The sequence below is a fragment of the Pinus tabuliformis genome, chromosome 6, assembly GCF_031772625.1.
Source record: "Pinus tabuliformis cultivar Carrire ecotype Pingquan chromosome 6, CPIR1, whole genome shotgun sequence".
In the NCBI taxonomy this organism is placed as follows: Eukaryota; Viridiplantae; Streptophyta; class Pinopsida; order Pinales; family Pinaceae; genus Pinus; species Pinus tabuliformis.
In genome coordinates, this window is record NC_142292.1 from 1,324,586,662 (window position 1) to 1,324,612,478 (window position 25,817).

General features: G+C 34.3%; 1 pseudogene; it reads left to right on the plus strand.

Moving 5' to 3' along the window:
* Positions 1–17,617: 17,617 nt before the first annotated feature.
* Positions 17,618–25,817, plus strand: part of LOC149263488 (uncharacterized) — a 114,193-nt pseudogene continuing 105,993 nt past the window's right edge.

A 25,817-nucleotide genomic window follows, 5' to 3' on the forward strand; every position in this document is an offset into this window, starting at 1 on the left:
AAAGGATTTCACTACCCAATGGCATCAAGTATTAAGTAAAACTGACCTAGACCTCGGGGAATTGCATACTCTTCTCAGCCTCCTCGCAATTGATTTCCCTTCCCCTTCCCTCGATAGGGGTGGACACACATTATATGAGCGAGGCTTAGGGTTATCCCACCCATAACATGACACACATGATAGCCTTAATTAAGGATACCATAATTCAATTCATTCACTAGGAGAAGAGTCCAAAAGGTCCTTCAATTATGTTAAGATGGATGTAGGCAGTCATCACTCCATTGGACGTTTGGATGATGAATTGTGGGATGCAAGATAATTGTAGAGAGTGCGACGAGGACCATGGGTTCTTGCCTAGGTGTTGGCACTATAGGCGTGGCATTGTGGAAGCTCCGTCATAGTACATTAGAATGTGTTTTGAATGCAAACAAGTACCTCAGATAATCGAACGATTCTGAGCAATGAATTGGCTCTTGGCTTCAAGGCTGGTTACCATATTTGGCTCCCTAGCCTCATATTGGTCTGCATTTTCATGGTGGTTTTCTCTTCAGCAGTATCAAAAGTAATTATGGTTTTGTGGGCCTACTAGTCTTGGTTTTCTATCAATTATTCCGTGGGTAAAACACGGGAGCATTGTGAAGATAATTCTATAGAATTTTGGGGTTTGTTTTATGTTTTCCTACATAGTAACCATTGTCTAATTGTTCTTGGTTTCTTCTTCTATGAGTTTTATTCTTGTTGGGGTCTTTATTTTGTCATGACCTCGGTGATCCTCCACTTCTATTACTTTCCAAATATGTCGTTCAAGTCCTCCTCAAGTGCCTCCAGTCTTTGACATTGTTGCAATCGTGGGGCTAGTATTTCGTCGGTCTCCATGCCAACCACCTTGGTGGTGGGATTTCTCATGAGGGGGGTTGCAGGATTCAATGTCGTCTCTTCCTCTTATCATCTCTTCCCCAGTATAACTTCTAACATACTCAGGTTATGTATGTCTTATTATACATTTAGTGTTTGCTCTTATTTCTATTCCGTTAGGAGATTCGTGGGTTTCTCAAAGATCCAACCTCTCAGTTCTTCAATTTCGAGAGCAATGGTGCGGTAGAAACGAAGCCCCCACTATGGCGTGGCCACAATTAAATGCAGGTTGACCCATGAATAACCACAACTTTTTATTTCGTAATTCTACTAGTGCAGAGAGAAAGGGTGATGTGGCTCACACTCCGAACCACTCTCCATGTCATATAGTTGCTCCAACTACCTTGGAGTCAATAGCAACGAAAATCAGATATAGCCAAGCTAATATGGACATCATCTATGACAACAGGTATGAAGACCAAAATAAATAGGTTTCTTATATTAATGACATACAATATAGCCAGAACGAGATCTTGGAACAACTGGATAGCCTCCGTAGGAACCACCGCTAAAGGAATGATTATCTCCATAATCGAGAATCTTGTGTGGAACACATTGATTTCCACATACATGAACATGCTGGTAATTTTGATTCTCCCCCTGTATCCCCCACCAACCCCCTCAGTGATATGCTGGTGTTATTATTTTTTATCTTTTTGTCTCTTGTAAGAAATAGATGGCTTCCAAGCCTAACGGAAATAATGCATGTAAAATCTTATCTGTGGCATCTTTTGCTACCCAATTCTAACAAGTATAGTCGGAATGATGGATTAGTTACCATCAGGACATCTTTTGTAATCATTTTTTTATGGAAATCTAATAGAAACAAGTTGAATGACAAAAAAAACTATAATGTATATAGTTTTCAAATATCGTGGAAGAAGTTATTCTCAAGTCTACCTAGAACATACCATGGTTTTAATAATGGATTTTTTCTTATATATTAAATTATTGGTTAGTTTCAAGTATACTAGAGAGAGTTGGGATATTTTGGTAGTGAATGGTATAAATTTTTAATGCAATTTGTAACAGATATGCTAATACAATTTTATAAGTATTAAGTACTATAAGGCTAGGTATTGGGAATTTTTTTTTAAAAGTAAATTCTCACCTTGATCAAAAATACTATATCTATAATTACAAAATGAAGATGGGCAACATAATTTTAGAAAACATCCTTTTGAAATAACTCTATTATAATATGAAAGGGAAAAGCACTTTATAAACAAATTGGTATGTATGCATATTTTATGTATGTAATAGATAAATAGGGAGAGGGGGAAACATCCATATTTTTTCTATAATGTGATGCTTAAGTGGCTTCAAAAGCAGTTTGAAGTGATCGCGAAGTACTCATCATAGCTAAATGAAATTAAATATTAGGGACACACTTAAGAGTTTAGATATTGTTTGAACTATAAATTAATGTTAGAGTAAAAAAAGTTGTCGAATGTAGATGATGCAATGAATTCATTATTTTACCTAGATTCAATATGAATCTAAATTATAGGATTCTTAATTGGCCTCATAAATTTCACCTTCCACCACCCAAATAAAGTTGAAATTGTTTTTAAAGATGCTTCTAACTTTTTTAGTTGTTTGTTTATCTTAAGACTTAGTTATTGTTTTTTTTTCATATTTATAATTTTCATTATTTTAATTGATTGAATATTTACACATTTACTTATCTATCCTGATGATGGGCCACAATGGATACCTCGAAACGTCGATTCAAACAATTATGGATGGGAGAACTCTGGAAGAAAACTACATAGAAAGTACTAATCGTAGAAGCCTCAAAACAATAATATGTAATTGTAATTATTACAGGAAAATGGCACCCATTCATCTCCCTAAAAATGTTGAGCACCAATTATCACTTCTGGATTCATTTTGAATCAACCAAAATTCTGATTAGCCATGTCTTTTCCAAAAGGATTTTTATGCTCATCTAGCTAATGCCCTTCACTCAAATAACATTGAGATTCATGATGAGGATCAAGCATCAATGTAACCATAAAAGAACATTCAAATCAAAATGGAAGACAATATTTTTATGGGCTTATGTTGAAAAATATTGTAATCGGGTTGAAAAGATAAAATGTTCTTTGTGTGTTAAATATGAAAGAAAAACTCCATTTTCTAAAGATGGAAGCAACAATCCTCAAGTTGGTGGGCTAAATTTCCATGATAAATCAGAGGCTCATTAATTGTCTCGACAACGTTTGGAGGGAGAAACCAAATGAAGTAATCTTCCAATTACAAAACATGTAGAGCGAATAGTAGATGTTAAGAAGGAGAGAGTTAATTCAATAATTGAAAATATGTATTTTGTTTCAATACATGACTTTCTATTATAAGTCTATGAGTCAATTTGTGACTTGAATATGTATAAATGCACTCCAATCATGCCTTTAACAAATGAATACTCATGATATACAAATACAACATCTGGAAAAGAGCTTCTATAGGATGCCAATGAGGTATATTGGCAAAGGTTAAAATATGAGATTTGTCATAGTCTATTCTACTCAATTTTACTTAATGAAAGTAAAAAAAGAACTATGGACAACCTCTGATTATTTATATTACATAATTGACAAACAAAGGAAGAGGCTAATGTGTGATAAGATTCATACGCTTACTACAAATTAAGGATGGAACAACTCCATCTATATATGATGTAGTAACAATTATTTTAGCAAATATGGATCTATCCTTAGTGATATTAGCTGGATTTCAATCTACTAGGGCTTCTCCCATGAGGGTTATACGTGAAGGTTATCAACTAAATTATATCAACATGGTCCTAATTTATTAGACATCCATAGAATAGCTCATAAAGAAGCATTATCAACAAATAATGCTTCATCTCATTTTCCAGAGTTGTAACATATTGATAAATTTGGAAATAAAATTTATTCTTCACTTGGAAAATCTGCTAAAATACATGGAGAACCAAAAGAATCAATGGAAACATTTAAAATCACCAGGTTAGGGGTGCTACAAATTCACCAAATTAGGTGGTTGTTTAGAGAAATGGTTATGGGAAGACTTGTTAAGCTCATGCTTTCTTTGTTAAAAGATTGAGAGTTAGAGAAGAAAAAAAGGTATCATTTGGAAATATTATTTGAAGTACAATTTTGTGTCCATTTACTTAGATATGTACTTATTGAGTTAAATAAGTTGAACCAAAAATTCCAGCAGGATTATGTGGATATTACTTCTATTGGCACTACTTTAGATATTACAATTAGCTTGATCCATAAGTAATTTTAGGAGGCATATTTGGAGCTAGTACAATGCATAGACGATGTTTTTCTTAGAAAGCACACAAGGAAACTCTTAATTTTTCATATACTGCAGGTATGCTACATGTACATCCATTGAGGCTAATGAGTTGTCCCAATACACATAGATTAGGGAGACTAGATGATTGCATTCTTTTGGGAAAGAGCTTTCTTATGAAGGTGATTGATTCTTTAAAGTTGAGGTTAATATATTTGCTAAGAATTAAGGTTTCTAAGTTATTTAGTCCTAGCCATTATTATGAGGAGATAAATGATAGAGATGCTCAAACAAGAACATGATTAACATGCTTATGTGAAAAATTTAGTGTTGAAGATTCATCTAATGTGGATGCTAATAGATGTTTAGGTAAGATGGATGAGTTTATTTGTACATTTTATAAATCACACCCAAAAAGCATATGCATGTAATATGGGATCTATGTGACTCATTTGAAAGTTATCCATGTTTAATACAATTATGGAAAATTGTTATTGTTATTCTAGCTAGTACAACAATATGTGAAAGAAAATTCTCAAAATTAAATAAGATAAAAAGTGATGATAGATCAAGACTTTTTTGAACACATTAAATGTGTTAATGTTTCTCTCTCAATGCACCTCATGCTCTAGGTAAAGTAGAATAGAATGTCAATTATGATGTATGGAAACAAGGGAAAACTCAAAAGCCACTTTCATTGGGAAAACAACTTCATCTCATCCATGATCTAAATTTTAATAATTTTGAAATATGTAAATTAAATAAAAACAAATTGATTCAATGCTATTTTTTAATTATATTAATTTATATAAAATGATAATTCTGTAGATAATTCTATATAAAATAATAATAAATTAAAATTTAAAAAATTTCTTCTAAAGAATTAATTATTTTTAACGCGGAAAAACAATATTTTATTAAACATTTGTTTTAATAAACTATGTTATTATTTTTTCAATTTAAGTCTAATCATATTAAAGTACAAAATTATTACATAAAATAACGTTTCAACATGAAAACACGTAGTAAATATATATCCTTGAAAAATTAACGGCACTTTCAAATTTGAAAAGGAAAACCATTATCCATATTGTATGGTCCATGGTCTCTTGAAAAAGACAACCAACATCCATGCTGTCTGCATCAAATTTGAACAGGAAAATCATTATCCATGTTGTATGCTCCATGATTTCTTGAAAACAACAATCAACACCTATGTTGTCTGTAATATATTTGTTACCATATTGTAACCCTACTTTACTTTATCATATAGGTCGTCGGATTCTAATTAGAATAGAATACATAAAAAACAATAAACTCCGATTATCAGTCAAAATTACTATCATTGTATCTCTAAGAAACGAACCACGTATGGTGTCTCGAACAGGACAACTAATCTCCATCCTTTATGCAGTATTATGGCACTAGTGTACTATATGTGGCCTCACACTCTAACTGGAGTCCGACAACTTTTGTCTGGGCTTATATACCATATCACATTCATCAGCATGAAATCTTTGACGCGCAGTGCTGTCAATCGCGGAATACATCAGATGGGTTTGTCCTTGGATCTCTTTTTCATCTGTTCAATGAATCATCCGCTATCAGTGCAGCAAACATCAGAGTTCAGATCATTTTCCTGATTCCCGGATAATGTTACTACTTCATGAAAGTAATTATGTTATGGGGTAAGGAAATAAATGATTTTTCCTTTCTAAAGAAAGTAAGGATTTCAATTAATTTTAATATAGATTTGATAAAGAGTAAGGATTTCAATTAATTTTAATATAGATTTGATAAAGAGTAGTTTAAAGGGGTTATAAATTTGCTGGGAAAATTGAAAATTTTGGTAAGATTTTGATAAAATCTTGATAATTTTTTATAAATCTATAAGCTTTAGAATTTTGGGTGTAATAGAAGTTCTTGATAGTGCTGAATCTATTTCAGCCAGCAAAAAAGTGAGTCAAACAATTTAGCAATCAATTTTTTGAAAAATTTCTAATCATATTACAAAAAATTTCCAAAAAAAATTGTGTCCTTTCAAACAAATTTTATAATATTCTTATAATTCCAACAAGAGAGTATACCAACAAATGATTTGATTTCCATATTCCCAGCCTGACATGTTCAAACATCATAAAGATGATTGAAAAGACGATATTTAAACACACCATGCCATCTTTTCAATTTACCTATTTATAATAAAAAATAAAAAGCAATACCAACCAACATAAGTTTTAAGGTGAGAAGCAAATAACAAAATTTCAGGTGAGAAGTTAAACCAATCAAAGCTAATAACAAAATCTAAGGTGAGAAGTAAAACAAATCATATTAATGTCCAGATGTTATTTAAAGAAGATATATATATGTTGGATTTATTGTCCATGGTTACATCTGGTTAATGGCTCAAAAGCATGGCCCAAGTATTTCAAATTTATGAATCTTCTTTTCTCAATAAATCTCACATCTATAGATATTCCTTTATGAATAATATTAATTAATCTATAAAAGTTCCCGTCAAATTGCGTGGAAACAGTAATATACTTTCAAGCGTGGATTTACAATTCCATGGCTTGGTGAAATATGGATCAAACCCAGAGACCCTGATCTGGATCCAAATTTGTTTGTTTCGAAACAAACTGCGAACTTCTGGGATCTTCTGTCAACCTTGTTTTCACGTATTCGACAAAAAGGAGATCTCAATAATTGTATCGTTCGATACTAAATTATCATATAGTATCGTTTGATACTATATTGATACATCTTTTCGACACAATCTCTCAACCCAGATTTTCCCATCTAAAGCAAGTTGCATGCATAACTCTCAAGCCAGATGGTACCATCTCAACAAAGTTACATGAATAACTTCACAAGTACTTTAATAAAAAAAAAATTTAATTGCTTTTGCTTTGCAAGTTGGACCACAAAAAAAGTATGTAGTAATGTTTATTAAAACATAAAACTAGCATAATTATATTAGAAAATGTGGCTTATATCAATCACATACACAACAATATTAATAAATGTAGTTGATATTTTCATATTAGTATTTATATTGATAAATATATAACAAAAGCTACAAACAAATAAACAGTTAATGTCAAAAGTACATGGGTAATACCATACCCTTAAGCTTATAATAATAAAAATAATAAGAATACTACAAAAATAACTATTTTAATAAAAAACTATTATTATTATTATTATTATAAATTAATTATTGTTATTACTAAATAATCATGATTGTTATTAATAATTAATATTACTACTATAATTAAATAACAATATTATTTTTATTGCTAATTAAATTTAATAGCATTATTAATTGATAAATATTAGTAATAATTAATTGTTATAAATAATAATTTATAATTCAATAATAAATAATAAATAATAGCTAATTAAATAATAATTAATTAATTAATAATATTAAATATTATAATATTTTATTTGTATTTTTAGTTAATTAATATTATAATTTATTAAAAAATATAAATATTGTTTTTTATTATAATTTATTATAGTTATTGTTAATTAATTAAACTCAGGGGATTTATATTTAATCCGTTGGTTTTCATATTGAGAAAATCTTTGTTACAATGTGACATTCAACCATGGTTGACCATTATTATCAACCCAATGGATATATATTAAACCCAACAATTAATATTATAAACCCAACGAAATAATAAATTCAAGTGATTAATAATAAAACCCCAAGAGATTACAAACCCAAGGGAATAATATTAAACCCAAGAGATAGATATTATAAACTCAAGGTATAAAAACCTAAAATAAATATTATAAACTCTAAAATAAATATGGTTTACCATGGTTTATTTTCATATTGAGATAATCTTTGTCACAATGAGACGTTGGACCATGGTTGATTTTCATATCAAGACAATCTTTGGCACAATGTGACATTAGACCATGGTTGACCATGATTGTAAACCCAAGGGAATATGAACCCTTAGATTAATAAACCCAAACAATTAATTCTAAAACCCTAAGGTATTATAAACCCAAGGGAATAATATTAAAACCAAGGAGTTAATATTATAAACGCAAAGTATATAAACCCTAAGATAAATACTATAAAACCCAAAATAAACACGGTTGAATGTGGTTGAACATGGTTCATTTTCATATTGAGACATTCTTTGCGACAAAGTGAAATTGGACCATGGTTGATCATGGTTGAGCATGATTGATTTTCATATCGAGACAATCTTTGTCACATTGCGACATTGGACCATGGTTGATTTTCATATTTAGAAGATGTTTGTCACAATATGAAATTGGACCATGGTTTACCATGATTATAAACCTAAGGATTTATATTATAAAATCTTTAGATAATATTACACCTTAGGAAAATGAACCCTTAGATTGATTAACCCAATGGATTAATATTATAAACCCAATGGATTAATATTATAAACCCAAGGGATTAATACTAAAAGTCCAAGGCATTATAAAGCCAAGGGACTAATATTAAACCCAATGGATAAATCAAATGGACTAATATTATAAACCCTAGGTATATAAACCCTAAGATAAATACTATAAACCCTAAAATAAACATGGTTGACCATATTTTACCATGGTTGATTTTCATATATTGAAAATATTTTTCATAATGTGATGTTTTACCATGGTTGATTTTCATATTGAGACATTATTTGTCACAATGTGACATTGAACCATGGTTGCGCATGGTTGACCATGATTATAAACCCAAGATATATATATTAAACCCTATGATTAATATTATAAACCTATGAATAATATTATACCCTAGGAATATGGTCCACAAGGTTTGGGATAGACGGTGATTGGGCGCTCTATTTAGGAACTCCTTCATATGAAGTCACTGGTTCAATTCCCCACTCCTATTGGAATGATATATTGGAAATGGTGAAGATGTAGTCCCACCAAGCTTACACAATTTTTCATTATACCCTAGGAATATGAACCTTTAGATTGATAAACCCAAGGAATTGATATTATAAACTCAAGGCACTAATTCTAAAACCCTAAGGTATTATAAACTCAAGGGAAAAATATTAAACCCATGGGATTAATATTATAAACCCAATGTAAATAAACACTGAGATAAATAATACAAACCCAAGGGATTAATACTAAAATCCCAAAGGAATAATATTAAACTTAAGGGATTAATATTATAAACCCAAGGTATATAAACCTTAAAATAAATATTATAAACCCTAAAATAAACATGGTTGACCGTGATTTATTTTCATATTGACGCAATCTTTGTCACAATGGGATATTGGACTATGGTTTACCATGATTGATTTTCATATTGAGACAACCTTTGTCACAATGCGACGTTGGACAATAGTTGACCATGGTTGACCATGGCTGATTTTCATATTGAGGAAATGTTTGTCACAATGTGACTTTGAACCATCGTTGACCATGGATGACCATTGTTGTCACAATATGGCATTGGACCAAGAGACAATCTTTGTCACAATGTGACCATGGTTACTAACCATGGTTGATTTTCATATTGAGACAATCTTTGTCATGATGCGACATTGGAACATGGTTTACCATGTTTAATTTGGATATTGATACAACCATTTTCACAATGTCACATTGGACCATGGTTGACCACTGTTGATTTCATATTGACACAATTTTTGTCATAATACGACGTTTGACTATGGTTGACCATGATTGATTTTCATATTGAGACAACCTTTGTCACAATACAATGTTGGACAATGGTTGACCATGGTTGAAAATCATCGTTTATTTTCATATTGAGACAGTCTTTGTCACAATGCAACTTTGGACCATGGTTGTCACAATGTGACGTTGGACCGAGAGACAATCTTTGTTACACTATGACCATGGTTGACCATGATTGACCATGGGTGATTTTCATATTGAGACAATATTTGTCACAATGTGACATTGGACCATGGTTGATCATGATTGATTTTCATATCGAGAAAATCCTATGATAAGCCCTAAGATAAATATTATAAACCAAGGTATATAAACCCTATGATAAAGATTATAAACAACAAATTAAACATGGTTGACCATGGTTGACTTACATATTGATACAATATTCGACACAATACGACATTGGACCATGGTTCACTATGGTTGATCATGATTGATTTTTATATTGAGACAATATTTGTCACAATGTGACATTTGACCATGGTTAACCATGGTTCACAATGATTGACAATGATTAACCATGATTGAATATGGTTGTCCATGGTTGATTTTAATATTGAGACAATATTTGTCTCAATGTGACATTGGACCATGGTTGACCATGATCGACCATGGTTGACAATGGTTGATGATGGTTAACCATGGTTGATTTTCAGATTGAGACAATCTTTGTCACAATTTGACATTAGACTATGGTTGACCATGATTATAAAGTCGAGGGATTTATATTAAACCCTAGGATTAATATTATAAACCCTATGAATAATTTATACCCTAGGAATATGAACCCTTAGATTAATAAACCCAAGGGATTGATATTATAAACACAAATGAAGAATAAACTTAACCAATTAATACTAAAAACACAAGGTATTATAAAACCAAGCGAATAATATATATTTTTTTATTACAGAGGAATCGGAAACTGGAGCAGCCTCGCAACTCGCGCAACACGGGGTCAATTCTGACCGCTACCACTATAACCCCTAGGAACTACGCCCACCCCTCTCCATAGCTCCGGGCTATTCCGAGGGATTTGAACTCATGACCTTTAGTACAGAGCCTGCCTTTCTAACTAACTTCACTGCATTGTGATTACCAACTCGCCTACCCCCATGGGGCTACCAAGTGAATAATATTAAACCCAAGGGATTAATATTATAGACCCAATGTTTATAAAACCTATGATAAACATTATAAACCATAAAATAAACATGGATTGCCATGCTTAAATTTCATACTGAGACAATCTTTGTCATAATTCCACATTGGACAACTGTTAACCATGGTTGACCACGATTGATTTTCATATCCAAAAAATCTTTGTCACAATGTAATGTTAGACCATGGTTAACCATGGTTGATTTTAATATTGAGACAACCTTTGAAGCCTTAGATTGATAAACCAAAGGGATTTTTATTATAAACCCAACGGGTTAATTCTAAAACCCCAAGGTATTATAAACTCAAGGGGATAATATTAAACCCAAGGGATTGATATTATTATTTTTATTATGTTGGGTTTGGAGCCTCATTATCTTCCTGATTGGTTTGAGTTTCTTTTTGTTTCAGCCACGTTGGATGCCTGTCCCTAATGGGGAAATGATGTTATCCATTTAATCACCATTAGGGTGGTCTAGGGGGGTGATGACGACTTTTATGAGCCCCCCCAAGCAGGGGTTTGGGGAAGCGCCCCCAAAGATAAAAATAGATGAAAATTTCCTTGTAAAATATTGTAATTACGTAGTCAATTTGGGCCGTTCATTAGGAAAATCATCTGAAGGTAGAAGTTATGCTAATTATTATTTTTTTCCATAGAAGGCAATCCTTAATTTATATAAGGGAATTTTATTGTGGTTGTGTATTATTATTGTGTGTGTGAGAGAGAGAGGAAGTTGTGCGAGAATGAAGAGGAAATTACAATGGATTTGTTGTATGTTGTATCTCTTCATTTTGCTAGATAATATAAAAGGAAGGATTGGATGTTCTTCAAAGATGTAGCCCAAATTGGGTGAACCACATATATCTATGTCTCTCTTGTTTTATTTTTTTTGTATTTATGTTTCTGCAATATTTTTTGTATTTCATTGTTGCATTAATTAATTTCTAACAACTGGTATTAGAAAGGAAGTTTTATTTGGCTAATAAAATCATAGGAGATAAGTTTTCCTGGTTTGAGTGGGAGCAATGATGGAAGATGGTAGGTTTAGGGTCGAGAAATTTAACGGGCAAAACTACCAATTATGGAATATGTAGATGGAAAATCATATATATTATAAAGATATATACCTATTGTTGAGCATAAAATTAAAGAAGCCAAAGAGTATGACGGATGAAGAAGAGGATTTTCTCGACAGAAAGACACTAGGAACAATATGGCTGTGGATGACAACGTCATTGGCATTCAACATTTCAAATGAAATGACAACAAAAGGTTTAATGATGAAATTGGCCAAACTATATGAAAAACCCTTGACCTCAAACAAGGTATTTCTTGTAATGCATCTATTTAATACGAATATGTCAGAAGGCGGATATGTTGTTGATCATTTGAATGAATTTAATAGGGTTACCAGTTAGTTAAGTTTTGTAAAATTTTGAAGATGAATTTAGGGCTCTGTTATTTGTTTTCCCATTTCCAGAAAGTTTGAATGGCATAGTTGTGGGTATTAGTAAATATGTCTCTAGATCTAATACGTTAAAGTTTGATGATGTTGTTGGTGCCATCCTTAGTGAGGAAATGCGATAGAAATCCCAGGTGAGATATCAGGTAATGCTTTGATTGAAGAGACTAGGGGAAGAAAACTGGAAAGAGGAAAGAGCCCAAGAAATCACAGTAAGTCAAGAAAGGGTAGATCCAAATCTATATTAGGGATAGTGTGTTGGAAATGAATGAAGAAAGTACACCTAAAGAAATACTACAAATCTTAGAAAGAGAAAGAAGGAGATGGATAACAAGAGAACAATCATGAAGCGAATGTGACAAGTGATGTGTTTCAAGATTCTTTTATTCATTGACTTGAGAATATTGTTGATGCCTAGGTTATAGATTCAACAACCTCATTCCATACCACATCTAATAGGAATTTTTTTTATGACTATGTTCAAGGATATTTTGGACACATTCATTTGGGTGAAGATAAACGCTGTAAAATCGTTGGAATGGGTAAGGTTTTTATGAAGTAACAAAATGGAAACCAATGACTACTAAAGAAGGTAAGGCATGTTCCATATCTCAAGAAAAATATAATTTCAACAAAGTAGTTAGGTGGTTAAGGTTGTGTAACCACATTCACAAGAAAATCCTGGAAGGTCATTAAAGGTCCTAGTAATAGAAAAAGGAGAGAAGGTTGATACATTGTATTTATGTAATAGTATTTCTAGTTTTGTTAATGCTTTAACCTCCATAAGAGCATATACGACATTTTGGCATCATAGGCTCAGGAAAATGAGTGAGAAAGTGATGTAGATTCTTCACTCAACAAATTTGTTGCCAAGTTTGAAGCATGTTGATTTGGATTTTTGTGAGAATTGTGTTTAAAGAAAACAAAAGAGAGTCATATTTATCAAAGTTGGGAACAAAAAGAAGAGAGAAAAGATAGAGCTTGTCCATACAAATGTATGGGGACCAGCTCAGGTATCATCTCTTTGTGGTTCTCAATATTATGTTACTTTTATTGATGACACAACTAGAAAAACCTAGATTTATTGTATTTAGAATAAATCTGATGTATTTGATACTTTCAAGAAAAGGGGGGCTTTGGTTGAGAATCAGACAAGAAATAAGTTGAAGTGTCTCAGATCAGAAAATGGAGGTGAATATTGCAGCAAAGAGTTTGATAGTAATTGTTCAGAACATGGAATTCAGAGAGAGACGATAGTTCTAGGAACACCACAATAAAATAGCATGTCAGAAAGGATGAACAAGACAATCATGGAGTGCATAAGGTGCATGAATTTTCATGCATGATTTCCCTTACTATTTTGGGTAGACACTATAGATATTGTCATTTATCTAATAAACAGAGGGGATTCAAGTTCCTTGGATGGCGTTATTCCAGAGGAGGCATGTAAAAGTAAAAAGGTAAACTACCCATTTTTAAAGATTTTTGGTTGTGAATCCTTTGTCCACATTAATAAAGAAAATAGAACAAAGCTTGAGGCAAAATTAAATAAATGTACCTTTATTGGATATGGTATTAATGATTTTGGTTATCACTTATATGATTATGAAAACCGTGAAATAATTAGGAGCAAATATGTCATATTCAATGAAAACATCTTGTATAGGAATCAAATGTAGGAAAAGAAATAGAAAAAGGGAAACCAAGCATATATAGTGCTTGATGAGATCACCTAAAAAGTAAAGGTGCCTGAAAATCATAATGATTAGTAGCCACAACAACTACAACAACCAAAACAAAAAAAAAGATGCACCTCAAACATCTAAAGGGGTGTTAGAAGATCCACCAGGATAAGTAGACCCCCTAAACGATACTCTCCTTCATTATATTATGTATTGTTGACTGATTATGGTGAACCGAAAAGATATGAAGAAGAAATGCAGATGGAAACCAGGAAGAAGAGGGAGAAAACCATAGAAGAAGAGATGGACTTCTTGATGCATAACTAGACTTGGGACTTCGTCAAGTTTCCCACAGGTAAAATAACATTGAATAATAAATGGGTTTACGAGTTTAAGGAAGAAGATGGAGGAGAACAAAGGTATAAGGCTAGAATTGTGGTGGAGGGGTTTGCACAAAATAAAGGTATACAACTTGATGATATTTTTCTCTTGTTGTTAAAATAACTTCAATCAAAACTATTTTAAGGCTAGTGGTAGTAGAAGATTTTCATCTTGAGCAGTTAGATGTAAAGATAGGATTTCTCCATGGGAATTTGGAGGAAGAAATGTATATCAAGCAACCACAAGGGTATGAGGTCAAAGGAAAGGATAAATAGTGTGAAAATTGAAGAAGAGATTCTATCTCTTAAAATAGGTTCCAAGGCAGTGGTATCTAAAATTTGATAGGTTTATGTTTGAACAAGGTTATATTAGATGTCACTCTGACCATTGTGTTTATATTAAAAAGGAAAATGATTGAAGCCATAATAATTTGCTATTTTATGTATATGACATACTTGTTGCAGGGTATAACATGTAGGAAATAAATGTGCCCAAAAGAAAATTGGAAAATTCACTTTCAATGAAAGATTTGGGTGATCCAAAACAAATTTTTGGTATGAGAATAACTAGAGACAATAAAAATCATAGATTAACATTGTCTGAGAGTGAGTACATATAAAATGTGTTGGAAAGATTTAAAATATGAAGAAAGAAAAATCCATTAGTAGACCTTTAGCTAGCCATTTCAAACAAAGTAAGGAAATTTGCAGAAGATGTAGCAAGAGATGAATTATATGTGTTAAATCCCATATGCAGCAGTAGTTGGAAACTTAATGTATGCAATGGTCTGCACAAGGCTTGGTATTGAACATGTAGTGGGAGTTATAAGAATTTTTATGAACAATCCAAGAAAAGAGCATTGGATGCAAGTGAAGTGTATCCTCAAGTATTTGAGAGGTACCACAAATCAAGAATTATGATTTTGGGGTTCAAACATTGCTCTACAAAGAGATGTTGATGCAGATATGGCAAGTGATAGAGATAAGAGGATGAGCACCATAGGGTATGTGTTTACTGTAGGTGGAACAAATGTCTATTGGGTTTCAAATTTGCAAAACATTGTTGTGCTTTCAACAATGAAAGTAGAGTATGTTGCTGCTATAGAGGCTAGTAAAGAAATGATTGGGTTAGTAAGGTTTATGGATGAGTTAGGCAAGAAGCATGAGATGACCAAGTTATACAATGACAAAAAGATTCCCATTCATCTTGCAAATAACTCAACATCTCATTCTAATACTAAACATATACAACTCAAGTACCATTTCAAATGGTCAATGTCGGAAGATGGACAATTGAAGTTGAAAAAGATACACACTTGATGCAGGAGCATCCAGCTAAGGGAGGTCATGGCTGGAGTATTTGTCTTTGTAGACCGTAAGGAGTTTCAATTAGTTTTTTTTTAAGTTCCATTTAAATTTCTAGTTAATAACATTTAGGACTCTATATTAAGTTTAAGGTTGTCCCAATCCACTATTTATTTTTATTTTATTTTCCTTTTATTTTTGATTTATTGTTTCAAATTAAGTTTAGAATACAAACAAAGATGAAAAGTTATCAAGGAATAACTAAAACATAACTATTGACAGTTTAAATAATTGTACAATGATCTTTAAGAACGAAGGAAAAAAACATTGTAATGATCCATCATAGTATTGAATACAAAAAGCACACAATCATTTTGAGAAACAAGAAAATCTGAGTCCATATATTACAGCCTAAAGTTATTTCTTTTTATTTTCCTCCAAACTTAATTAATTAAGTTCATCTACCCATTTCATAGCAGTGACAGAGAGTGTTAAATTGTCACAGAGCTAAGAAGAAAATGCGGTCGAGTTCCATAAATCAACAGAGAGGGTTTGCAGAAGAGTCAAGTACAATTACCAACAAAGAATGAAACAAGCATCTACAGGTACCAACAAACTTGTATCATTCACATTTACTATTTTCTTTTCAAAATCTCTGTGTATATATAGATATCAAAAAACATTATAGTCCAAGATACAAATATAAAGTCACAAACAAGCTACAAGATCGAACAATGAAACAGAGGTCATCCATAATAGTGTCGAATATAACTACGAGTTCATAAGTTAACCATAGAGCCGAAATAATTACAATTTCATAAGTTAACAGCCTGGAGGCATAAATACACAGAACAATGAAATAGTGAGGCCAAAGCCAAACCCTTGACAACAGACCAAGTAAAGACTACAAACAACAAACACTTTGAAATAGACAGACAGAGAAATGACGAGGCATGACCCTACCTGATACAAGAGCATAGGTGTCAGGGCAAGAGACCAGTAGCCGGTGAGCTTAGTCACTCACCTGCAGTGGCCACCAAACTAGGCCATAAGAATCTAAGAAATAGAACCATAAAAACAAATTGAAAACAGGGACGAGGGTTTAAGGAGAGCTCACTTACCAGATGAGTCGAGCCCTTGAAAATGGAGGAAGGAAGCCGCGAACCAAGGTCACAGTGGCCAGAGTGCCCACTGCTCACAAGGAGCAAGAAGAATTAGTAACAATAGCAAATGAAGTAGAACCATAAATCATGGAAGGAGAGATTACCTCTATTCGAATGTCGGATGAGAGCTGAGAGTCGAGCCACCCCACGACCATGACCTGCAACAAAACGACAAGCTTACAATCAAACAATGAGGCGAAAGCCTTGAAGACAAAAGTATAACTGAAACCCTCGTGGAGCAGCAGCCAGAACCCAGTAGCAGAGACCTCACCTCAATAGAGAAGTAGAGCACAGGAACAACAACAGAATGACAAAGGTTAGGGTTTCTTTGGCATAGTGAAGAGGTAGGAGAAGCGAAGCTCGTGGACAGGACAGTTGTCCTCACAAGATTAACTCACTTGTGTCGCACCATTAAACTAATCAACCATAAAAATCATCCACGCAATCACACATTAATTATATGCCGTAAGTGATCAGGGTTGGTCCCATTAATTTTGGTATCAGAGTAGGTTACGGTTATTTTTTTTAACAAAATGGAAGTCGAAAGAAGAGGTCATGGTAGAGCTATTCGAAGAGTAGCAGATGAAGGATTGAGAGAAGAGATTAGGATCCTGAGTGCTCGTTTGACAACAGTAGAAGAAGGAAGGAGAAGGGATCTGGAAGGAGGGGACGATAGTGAGGAAGAAGCTGCAGTTATGACCGATGGATCAAATGATGAAGGACCTAAAATCAAATTGTTGAGGTTGGTTTATTGGCTAGCAGTAAGCCAAAGCTTGAGATTTCAAATTATGATGGTAGTTTGTCCACAAAAGTGCTGTTGGATTGGATTAGTGTGTTAGACAAATACTTTAAATGTGAGGAGATCAACGAAGATAGAAAAGTTAAATTCACCACCACCAAGTTGAAAGGACATGTGGCCTTGTGGTGGGACAGTGTCCAAGCAGAGAGGAGAAGATCAAATAAGCCACCCATTAAAAAGTGGACCAGAATGGTCGCCAAAATGAAGGGTAAGTTTTTTCCCAAAGATTACCAGATTGCTATGTATCGGCACGTGCAGAATTTGAAACATAGAGGAATGACTGTGAAAGAATATAACGAAGAATTTTATCGGGTGAATTTGAGAGCAGGTTACGTTGAAGACACCCCAGAAAAAATAGCAAGGTTTGTAAATGGCCTAAGGTTGGATATATTGGACGAGATAAGTATTCTTCCTCCAAAAACCATAGAGGAAGCATACCAGAGTGCCTTGAAGGCAGAAGAAAAGATCACTAGGAAGAAGAACGCCAAAAGAGGATGTGGATTTTGCAGATGGAAAGGACAATCCTTTGGCAGAGGTAAGACTACCAACAATAGTGAAGAAGGCAACATTTCAATGACCTCAGGGATAGTAGAAAAGGAAGGTAGCACTAGGGGAGTGTTGTGGCCAGCAACAACCCCCCTTCTTATTTAGTGTAATTCCTAATACTAAATAAGTGGGGACCCTTAGTAAAAAAATTAAAAATCAAAGTAGTGTTTAAATTTTCTTTTTCGAATAAAATTACCATCATAAGCTTAGGAAGCCCCCTTGAAAATTCAAAAGAATCTATGTTTTATGATAAGGTAAGACACAAATCTTTCCTTAGGAATATCGCATCGCAAAAAGATAACAATATACCTCCTTATGAGCTGAATTTTAAACATTGCGATATTGCGATGTGCGATAATGAAATATCGCATCGCATACAGCACAATTTACAATGAAACACTTTAATTTGCCGATATGCGATGATGCCAATCGCAAAATCGGATTTCACAGAAAACAAGTTAACAAAGATTGTCATACATAACATTCCTGCAATCTGCAATATTGTGATATTGCGATATTACAATCTCGCAATACAGCGACAATGCGATAATGCGATATCACGAGCGACCAACTTTGCAATGTTACGATTCTGCGATATTATCATTTCGCGATGCTGCGATCTGTGATATTGCGAAGCAAATCCAAAATCGCTTCATCGCAGATCTTTCACACGCGTTATTCAAGGAAAGTATTTTCCATAAGCTAACACCTGGTTACGCGCTTTAATGCTAATAAATGAGGTAGTTTCTAGTTATTAATGGAATGTGGGTTCGTGCTTATCGAAAAATCATCTCACATAAGGTGGTATATTTGATGTGTCTTCAGCATTTAAAAAACTTTCCCATCACCCTTCCTTGTCATTCATTTTCACTTGTGAATTGCAAGAATGGAGAATAGAGGCCAATACAAAGCAATATGTAGGATAAAATGGGAAAGAAAAGAAAAGCCCCAAGCTCAGAAGAAAAGGAAATGGCGCCCTTGTATACAGACACGGTATGTAACAAAGATGCAAGAATTGCTACATGGGAAGCCATGTATAATCTGATTGAAGAAGAGAATCCCAGAGTAATGGAAGTTGCTACTACTACGGGCTCAAACAGTTCATCTGAGGCATCCATCACAGAGTTAGCCTGCTCATTCTTACATCGGATAGCAGCAAGACCCAAAATTATCCCATACATGGACATGGTCAAGTGGATACTGGACAGCGTTGATATCAAAAACAAACAATTTAAGACTCAAAGTCAAGAGTTCACGGAAGTATTATTTTTACAAATTTTGAACTTTATATCTGCTGGAAGGAAAAAGTGCAAAAGGCAAAAAACGCATCAAGGAAATCTGGATTAAGAAATGGAGGTCGTTTCTGATGCGCGATTAGCGCCTACCACTAATCGTGCATCGCTGAGAAAAATTTCTCGAAAAAGAAAGCTGCTAATTTCCCAATCACCTGCAAGCTCCGAAAATTGCAAGAAAACAACACTACAGGAAGATTGGAAATAGAAGGCCCAAGAGAAGGCACAAGCAATCCAAGGGTTAAGCATGTTGAACTGGGATTATTACTAGGAATACTTGGTAAAGCCACATAGCCAGTGGATGACTCTTAAGTGTATCATCAATGCCACCGAAAATATGGCGCCAGCTCTTGTCGATTCTGTTTTCTCGGCTCAGCTAAAATCGCGAGTCGGCCAGTCGAATCTTCTCAAACAGATGTTGCATGCATGTGATTTCAAGGACCAAATACAGAAGTAGTTTAATTTTAGATTCAATTTTAGTTTTAATTTTGTTTTATTTTCCTAAAAAGAGGACGGTCATTTGAACCGCATCCTATATTTTTGTAATAATTTATTTTTAGATTTAGTTAGTAGTATTTAAACCCCTCTCATGCATTTAGAGAGAGGTCCTGAAATTTATCAAAAACTTATCCCTATAACATGCACTTCTGTACCCTCTGAGGAGGTTTTGATGAATGAATGGAACGGGATTTATTGATGTTTGCATTTGATATCTGCTACTGATGTTGCACTTTTGTACTCTTAGTGGATATCTGATCAAGAAGAGATAAATCGTTATCACTTGAAGCTCATGAGTAGGACTAGTTATAAATGGTATTTCTATCTCTTAGCTATTTCTGCCTTGTGCTAAAGTGATTTTCATGTTCACTTATTTATATATTTATGTATGAATGCCTGAGTTATCATTTGGCACTTTTGTACGGTGATAGCTATTTATTTATGCTTAGTGTATGAATAGCTTATTATGCGATATGTTTTTCACAACTATTTCGCCTAACTTTTTGTACAAAGTGGTTCATTTTTATTGAATTCTTTTCTCATAACAGCTGAATGATCTTTATTACCAGTTGTTGTTTGAAATCATTTTAGATCGCATAAAGGAAATATTAAACCCCAGGTTAGTGTAGATTTACATATTTCTGTTTATTAGAATATAATTTCCTTATCATTAGATTAGAATTAGAGTAGAAGTATTCCATTTAGAAACTATTAGAAACAGAAATATCCATCTTTCTCTCACACACACACATAAATTGGGAAATTGGTCCCATATCCCCAGTCGGACCCACTATACCAAACAGAAAAGGAGCTGCCAACCAAGGTCTGGACCGGGCGGGTATCCCCCTTGTTGTAGATCCGATTTTCAGGGCTTCAACAGGGAGGAAGGCCATACTAACAAGGAAAGGGTAATCGCAGAGGCAGAGGAGCTATCTACCAGTGTTACAAGTGCGACAAGTGGGGGCATAGGTCCTTTGAGTGTCCTGAAGGTGAACAAGCTAGAAAAAGAGGAGCATATGTTGCTCAAACAGAGGAAGCAGATGCACCACCACAAGAGGTAGGGAATGTACTGGAGATAGGAGAGGCCTTAGTCTTAAATAAGGTACTACTAAAACTGACAAAGGAGACAGCTAACCAAACCCAGAGAAAGGCATTATTCTGAACTATGTGTAAGTCACATGGAAAATGCTGCAAACTAATTATAGATAGTGGAATCACTGATAATCTGGTTGCTATAGAGATGGTGGAGAAAATGGGTTTGAAAAGGTTAAAGCACCCAACTCCCTATAAGGTGTCTTGGTTATAGAAAGGACATCAACTGCTAGTTGACGAGCAGTGTGAGGTGGAATTCCATATTGGCAAGTATAGGGACAAGGTGACTTGTGATATCATGCCTATGAACATGTGTCATATTCTATTGGGTAGATCACAGCAGTATGACCAAAAAGTTGTTCATGATGGAAAGACAAACTACTACAATTTTGTCAAGGATGGGATTAAGCATACACTAGTACCCATCAAGGAAGAAGAAACAACAGAGACTAGTGGGACAAAAGCACTGCTGATGGGGGGAAAAGAATTTTTAAAATAGATTTAAGATAATGAGATAAAGTATGTCATTGTAAGGAGACCAAGAGTAGTGCTGTTGCATACTAAAATTTCTGACTTACCTGAAGAAATCCAAGAATTGTTATAGGAATTCAGTGACATTGTGGTGGATGATTTATCGGATAAGTTACCACCAAAGCGAAGTATCAGTAATCACATAGATTTCATCCTCAAAGCTAGTTTACCAAACAAATATGGTTACCGGATGAGTCCTAAGGACAAGAAAGAGATCTGGAAGTAGGTATAGGAATCGTCGGACAAAGGATTGATACGGGAAAGTTTAAGTCCTCGTGTAGTTTCGATAGTTTTAACTCCCAAGAAAGGAGGCGAGTGTGGATTTGTATTGATTCAAGAGCAATAAATAAAATTACTATCAGGTACAGGTTTCCATTGCCACGAATGGATGACATGATGGATTGCTTGAGTGGAGCAACATATTTTTTGAAAATAGATCTAAAGAGCGGATACCACTAGATTAGAATAAGATAAGGGGACAAATGGAAAACAACTTTCAAAACCAATGAAGGTTTGTATGAATGGCTGGTGATGCCATTTGGGTTGAGTAGTGCCCCTAGCACTTTCATGCACCTAATGAACGAGATGTTGAAGCAGTTCATTGGAAAATTTGTGATTGTATATCTTGACGATATATTGATTTTCAGTAAGACCAAGGAAGAACATTTTCAACATGTTAGATATGTTTTGGAGAAGTTACAGCAAAATAAGTTGCTGATAAATTTAAAAAAATGTTCTTTCTTTCAGAAGGAATTAGTCTATTTGGGTTTTGTGATTTCAGAAAATGAGCTGAAAATGGACCTAAAAAAAGTTGCAGCTATAACCAGCTGGCCATCCCCTAAGAGTCTGTTTGAAGTTCAAATTTTTCACGGGTTGGCAAGTTTCTATCGCAAGTTTATAAGGAATTTTAGTGGAATCTATGCACCCATGTTGGATACCATCAAAAAGGAAAGTCAGCCTTTCCATTGGACTAAAGCTGCAGAGAAAATTTTCTAGATATTGAAGAAGAAGATTACTGAAAGGCCAATTTTGAGATTGCCTGATTTTAACAAACTTTTCCAAGTTCGTTGTGATGCTAGTGGTACAGCCATTGGAGCCGTACTCAGCCAAGAAGACAAACTAGTAGCTTACCTCAGTGAAAAATTAAATGAAAGTGGGAAAAAATACATGGCTTATGACAAGGAGTTTTATGTCGTCGTCCAAGCATTGAAGCATTGGAGACATTATTTGTTGGGTAATGAGTTTGTCTTGTTTTCTAATAATTCTACATTACAGTATGTTATGCAGCAACATAAGCTGAATCATAAACACGCAAAATGGGTTGAGTACTTGCAGAGTTTTACATTCGTATTGAAGCATATCAGTGGTCAAGCCAACAAGGTAGCAGATGCACTAAGCAGAAGAGTTTTACTCTTACAGGAGAGCATGATACAAGTGTTGGGTTTTGAACACCTAAAGTACTTGTATCAAACCGATGCAGATTTCAAGGAGGTTTATGAAGCCTGCCAAAATCCCTTGTTGAGGAATAATAGTCCATGGATGGATTATAACTTACAGGAGGAGTTTCTATTCAAGGGAGGACAACTGTGTATTCCAGAATGTTCGATGAGGGAGAACATCATCCGAGAAAAACATAGTGGAGGTCTAGCTGGACATTCCGAGAAAAACATAGTCATTTTTACTACTGGCCGACGATGCAAAGAGATGTGCAACGATATGTAACCAAGTGTGAAGTGTGTTAGTTGGCAAAAGGGCACAGTTAGAACATGGGGTTGTATACACCCTTGCCTATTCCAAACAGACCGTGGGACTCAGTCAGTCTGGACTTTGTATTGGGTCTACCAAAAATGCAGCGGGGTTTTGACCCCATCATGGTGGTGGTGGACCGTTTCTCCAAGATGGCACACTTCATCCCTTATGGGAAAACTGGTGACGCCACCCATGTAGCACACTTGTTTTTCACTGAAATTGTCAGAATTCATGGCTTACCCAAGTCGATTATTTTTTACAGGGATGTGAAATTCACAGGACATTTCTGGCGCACCTTGTGGAAAAAGCTGGACACAAAGTTAAACTTCAGCTTTGCTTATCACCCACAGACCAATGGGCAAATAGAGGTGGTGAATAGGAGTTTAGGAAACTTGCTACGGAGTTTAGTTGGGGAAAATTCATAGATGTGGGACCGTGTACTTGCCCAAGCAGAATTTTCTTACAACGATTCACCAAATCGAAGCACGAGAAGTAGTCCTTTCCAGATCTTGTATGGAATGCATCCTCGAGGAGTTCATGAGTTACGATATTTGGGATAGTTAGAAAGAAGGAATGCTGATGGGGAAGATTTTGTAAGAGCAATTAACGACCTACATGCGCAGGTGAAGTCAAAGTTATAGGAAAACAGTCAAAGGTACAAACAGAAAGTAGATCTGAAAAGATGGGAGGTACAATTTAATGTAGGGGATCAAGTCCTAGTGCATTTGCACAGAGAAAGATTCCCTAAGGGAAAATAAAATAAGTTAAAGTTTAAGAAAATTTGACCTTGCAAAATTTTGTGTCAGTTTTCTGCAAATGCCTATGAGCTACAATTGCCTCCAGGTATAGGAATATCGCCCATCTTTAATGTGGTGGATTTATTCCCATACACTACCACTGCTGAAGGGGACAGTTCGGTGTAGAAAAATTGGGATACCCAGGAAAAGAGTAGTTTGTGGATGAGATAAATTCCTTCAGCTGAGCCACCTGAGATTGAATGAATCCTCGATACATAGGTGGCCAGGCAGAATTGAAGAAAGGAGTACCTACAGTACCTCATTAAGTGGAAGAACTGTCCCATTGAGGATAGTCTGTGGCTTGACGCAGGTCAGATACAACGTGCAAGGTATTCTATCAAGGAGCTCATGGACTAGAGCCATGAATTTTCATTTACCCAGGAAGCCTGATGCAGGAGCATCCAGCTAAGGGAGGTCATGTCTAGAGTATTTGTCTTTGCAGACCGGAAGGAGTTTCAATTAGTTTTTTTTAAGTTCCATTTAAATTTCTAGTTAATAGCATTTAGGACTTTACACTATGTTTAAGGTTGTCCCAACCAAATGTTTATTTTTATTTGTTGTTCTTTTTATTTTTAATTTATTGTTTCAAATTAACTTTAGAATACAGACAAAGATGAACAATTATCAATGAATAACTAAAATGTAATTACTGACAGTTTAAACAACTGTACAATGATCTTTAAGAAGGAAGGAAAAAGCCACTGTAATGATCCATCATAGTATTGAATGAAAAGAAGAACACAATCATTTTGAGAAGCAAGAAAATTTGAGTCCATATATTGCAGCCTAAAGTTATTTATTTATTTTTTTTCCTCCAAAATTAATGAATTAAGTTCATCTACCCATTTCATAGTAGTGACAGAGAGCAAGAAATTATCACAGAGGCAAGAAGAAAACGCGATCGAGTTCCATAAATAAATGGAGAGGGTTTGCAAAAGAGTCAAGTACAATTACCAACAAAGAAAGAAACAAGCATCTACAGGTACCAACAAACTTGTATCATTCACATTTACTATTTTCTTTTCAAAATCTTTGTGTATCTATAGATATAAAAAAAAAATTACAGTCCAATATACAAATATAAAGTCACAGACAAGCTACAGGACTGAACAATGAAATAGAGGTCATTTATAACGGTGCCGAATATAACTACGAGTTCATAAGTTAACCACAGAGCTGACATAATTACAATTTCATAAGTTAATAGCCCGGAGGCATAAATACACAAAACCATGAAATAGTGAGGTCGAAGCCACAACCCTCGACAACAAACCAAGTAAAGACTAAAAACAACAAACACTTCGAAACATATAGACAGAGAAACGATGAGGCACGATCCTACCTGATACAAGAGCGTAGGTGTCAGGGCAAGAGACTAGCGGCCGGTGAGCCTAGTCATTCACCTACAGTGGCCACCAAACAAGGCCAT